The sequence below is a fragment of the Loxodonta africana genome, chromosome 12 (assembly GCF_030014295.1).
Source record: "Loxodonta africana isolate mLoxAfr1 chromosome 12, mLoxAfr1.hap2, whole genome shotgun sequence".
Lineage (NCBI taxonomy): Eukaryota > Metazoa > Chordata > Mammalia > Proboscidea > Elephantidae > Loxodonta > Loxodonta africana.
The window spans coordinates 57,044,946-57,049,815 of NC_087353.1; the positions used below are offsets into that span (position 1 = coordinate 57,044,946).

A 4,870-nucleotide genomic window follows, 5' to 3' on the forward strand; every position below is an offset into this window, starting at 1 on the left:
TTCTAAAGATGGCCACACATGAAAAAGCAAAGGTTACACAAAAAACACAGGAATAGCCCAAGCTCTGAACATAGGAAGTTAGAATAAAAGGGATTTAATAACCAAATTTCCACATCTATGGACACAGAACCAGAAGAGCAAGGTGATGAGGATTGAGGTCCTAGGGAATTTTGTCTGGGATCTGTCTCCATCAAGATGGCTCCATGCCTAATATCTTCAAGGTCTGACCCAAAAGTTATATCTAAACCTAAGGTAATCTTTGTTATCATTGTTTGGTCCAAAGGGGCCAAAAGGTAGGTAGGACAATTACTCTCTTCTTGTCCCTAATGAGGCTCTCAGGAAATCTGTTTCCAGTGGCCATGAAAAAAAAAAAAAAAACCTGTAAATGCCTGCTCTGTGATTCCTGAAACTTTCTTCCTGAAGAGAATACGAAGACTATGAACCTCCGCTCCCCACTTGCTTAGGATCTGCTTATATCCTCACAATAAAGAGAAGCATTGGCTGGTTATGTAGAGGTGAAGAACCCATGATAGTTACAGATTCAACCTCCCTTGGTAAGATTACAACAGAGGAGACATCAATTTTTGTTTTTAAGACATGAAGTTCTTCCAGATCCAGGGAGTGGTAGTAGGAGTTCTGCATCCATCAGCTAAAACTTGTGATAAGGCCAGTAACAATTAGCTGTTTCTCTTGATTCTTTAGGCACAACTAAGGATTTGGGGGTGGAGACTTGGAAATGTAAGCAAAGACATAAATGGTCAGATTTGGGCTGTGTATATGCCTGTGTGTTTTTCAATGTTAAATACACAAGATAAATGCCAGTTATTTCAGTAGGAATAGCATCAGGATTGAGTGTTGGAAATTGGGTGTATAGTTGGGATCAGCTGATTCTATCTTAGGTACCCTATTATCTGATTTGCAAATGTGGCTCATCCTGGAGCTTGATTTATCATATCTTAGCTGTGTCTATGTTTTCTAATTTGCTGTTCTAATTTGCACTTGGACCTGTGCCCCTGAGCAGGGAAAACCAGTCCAGTGTCTCCGAGATCCTCCAGGGCCTCTCCAGGCAGCCCGAGCAGCACCAGCTACTCTTTCTGCTCTTCCTGAGCATGTGCCTGGCAACAGTCCTAGGAAACCTGCTCATTGACCTGGCCATCAGTACAGACTCCCGCCTGCACACTCCCATGTACTTCTTCCTCAGCAATCTATCCTTTATGGATGTCTGCTTCTCCTCCACCATTGTCCCCAGGATTTTGACCATCACATACTCGGGAGTCAGACCATCTCCTTCCCTGGGTGTCTCCCCAGAGGTACTTTCTCTTTGAGTTTGCTGACATGGACAATTTCCTCCTGGCTGTGATGGCCTATGATCACTTTGTTGCTGTGTGCCACCTCATACACTACACAACAAAGATGACCCCTCAGCTCTGTGCCCTACTGGTCACTGGCTTGTGGGTCATTGCCAATCTGAATGCTGTGTTGCATATCCTGCTCATGGCTTGACTCTCATTCTGTACAGATAGCACAACCCCCAACTTCTTCTGTGATGTGACTCCTTTCCTGAGACTCTCCTGCTCTGACACACATCTCAATGAGGTGATGATTCTTACTGAGGGGGCCCTGATAATGATCACCCCATTTGTTTGCATCCTTGTTTCCTACATTGGCATCACCTCTGCTGTTCTGAGAGTTCCATCCACAAATGGAATATAGAAAGCCTTCTCTACCTGTGGCTCCCACCTAGCTGTGGTTTCCCTCTTCTATGGCACCATCATTGCTGTGTATTTCAACCCCTCATCCTCTCATTCAGCTGAGAAAGACACTGTAGCTACTGTGATGTACACAGTGGTGCCTGCCATGCTGAACTCTTTCATTTATAGTCTGAGGAACAAGGACATGAAAAGGGCTTTAATAAAAATTATTGTCAGGAAGACATGTTCTAACTGACAACAGAATTATGGGCTATCAGTCCCAGGTATAGAAATCTTTTCCAACTCACCATAATGTAACAATCTATTTGCTAGTGTCTGTAAGGAACTTAGACTAAATATTCACATAGATACCTACCAATGGAGTCTGACTTAACTATAACCATGCTCTTTCAAATAGGTAATATTTGTTTTTAATTATTGCTTTATAAATAATTTACATAAAGGTTAATCTTTTCCATTCTAAGTGGTCACTCTGACAAGCTACATCTAAGAAATATTTTTTGTTAGCTAGAAACCCTCCTGGAAACCCTGGTGGTATAGTGGGTAAGAGCTACAGCTGCTAGCCAAAAGGTCGGCAGTTAGAATCCACCAGGTGCTCCTTGGAAACCCTATGGGGTTCTACTCTGTCCTATAGGGTTGCTATGAGTTGGAATCGACCTGACGGCAAAAGGTTTGGTTTTTCGTTTTTGGAAACCCTTCCAGGACATCACAGTCTAATATGAACTACCAATAGGAGTGAAAGTTCTCTGTGGAACTTTCTGCTGACCAAAGTGTTCTTGTGTTAAGACCAGTCCTTTGTCCATAATTCACATTCTTGTGCCTCACACAGAATCCTAAGAGCAAGTCATCATTTTTTAATGTCTCAACATCCAACTGGACTGTTTTACCATGGGGGTGTATATTTAGCATGACATATGCCTTTTCTTGTAGGAGTCCCTGGGTGGCACAAATGCATTAAGTGCTCAACTACTAGCTGGAATATTGGCATTTGAATCCACCAGATGTGCCTTGGAAGACTAAGCCTGGCTATCTGTTTCTGAGAGTTCGCAGCCTTGAAAGCCCTATGGAGCAGTTCTACTCTGCACGCATGGGATCGCCATGAGTCAGAATAGACCCGATGGCAACTAAGAAAAATAACAACGCCTTTTTTCTTTCTAAGGAATGGATCAACTTTTTTTATTCCATCTGTCCAGGATGACTTGCCTGTCCCTTCTTCTTGACCCTTCAAGATACAAGTCAATGTCATCTCCTTTGTGAAGCCTTTGCTGATTCCTCTTGCTGAGACTGTCATTCCCTTTCCTGGGTTACCACCCCCCCCCCCAAAAAAAACTATGCTTTGAGTTACTACTCATGTTACACTGTATAGTCTCTTCCCTTAGAAACTTTGAGATGTGTGGAAATCACATACAATGTTTACTTTGGTTGCTGTTATGGATTGAATTGTGTCCCACCAAAATAGTGGTGTGTTTTAAGTCCTAAGCCCTTATACCTGTGGATATAATCCCATTTGGGAATAGAGCTTTCTTTGTTAAGTTAATGAGACCTTATCAGTGTACGGTGTGTTTTACACCAATTACCTTTGAGATATAAAAAGAACAGATCAGGCACAGGGAAAACCCAAAAAAACCCAAACCTATTGCCATTGAGTAAATTCTGACTCTAGTGACTGTATAGGACAGAGTAGAACTGCCCCACAGGATTTCCAAGGAGCAGCTGATGGATTCAAACTGCTGACCTTTTGGTTTGCTGCCGAATGCTTAACCACTGCGCACCAGAGCTTCTAGGCACAGAGTAGGAAGCACAAATGGAAGTGTCTTAGTTATCTAGTGCTGCTATAATAGAAATACCATGAATGGATGGCATCAATGAGCAGACGTTTATTGTCTCACAGTCTAGTAGCCTAAAATTCAAAGCATCAGCTCCAAGGGAAGGCTTTCTCTCTCTGAATCAGGTCATATTTTCTTTCTTCAGTTTTTTCCACCCAACCTATTGGCTTTTATTGGCATGTGGGTCCACATTTTCCTCTTGCTGACAAAGGACCCTGAAGCTCTTTGAGTCCAAAGTAGTCAGCCAGGCCCAGAGGTTCATGAATGTAATATGCCCATTTATGGGTTGTTATGGTTTGAATTGTGTCCCCCAAAATTATTTGTTGTAAATCTTAACCCCTATGCCTGTGGTTATAAACCAGTTTGAGAATGGTTTTTTTTGTTATGTTAATGAGGTAGTATTAGTATAGGGTGTGTCTTAAGTCAATCTCTTTTGAGATATAAAAGAGATTAAACAAGCAACTCAGCAAGCAGAAATGGCAGAAGAGAGATACCACAGCACATGAAGGTCCATCAAGGAGACAAGGAACAGAAGCTGAAGGGACAAGGACCTTCCTCCAGAGCCAACAGAAAGAGAAAGCCCTCCCCTAGAGCCAAAAAAAAAAAAAACTAAACCCATTGCCATTGAGTCGATTCCAACTCATAGCGACCCTAGAGCCAGTGCCCTGAATTTGGATTTCTAGCCTCCTAAACTGTGAGAAAATAAATTTCTGTTTGTTAAAGCCACCCAGCTGTGGTCTTCCTGTTATAACAGCACTGAATAGCTAAGACATGGATTATGTACATAGTGCCTTTGTCCTTGTAACCCTTCTGTTGCTTAACTTCTCATTGTTCAATAATAAAAATCACTACCTGTGCTTCCTTGTGGTTTGGGCTTACCAGCTATATACCTGCTCATTCTGTAGGTCACTGTCGGGGTTGTGTGACTCGGGAAATGGGTTCTTGTCCTCAGTGTCAGGGTTTTTTGTTTGTTTTGAATAAAGACTCTCCTGCTGTATCTACTTGTGGTAGGTGATAATGAAAATAAAGGTCAGGCCCTCTCCTGGGAAAAAGAGTCTACTAGTGATGCCTCCATGTTACATTCATTCTTCTAAAAATAAATTTCTGATTATAAAACTCAATAGATTTTTAAAGAAAATGCAGGAAATTATAAAGAATGAAACCTTAAACTTCTAATAGAGTGATTATTCAATGAAGCCTTCATGAATAATTTTTGTATTTCTATCCAGTCTTTTTCCTTTAAACATATAATCAATGTACTTAAATTTATACATTTATAAATTTAGATTATAATCTATATAAAGTGTTACATTCTGCATTTGGGGGGTTAAC

The 4,870-nt window shown here is 41.3% G+C and overlaps 1 pseudogene; it reads left to right on the forward strand.

Annotated features, from left to right (window-relative positions):
* The first annotated feature begins 992 nt into the window (after positions 1-992).
* On the forward strand, positions 993-1,947 carry LOC100676920 (olfactory receptor 1f45-like; annotated as a pseudogene).
* Positions 1,948-4,870: the final 2,923 nt, after the last annotated feature.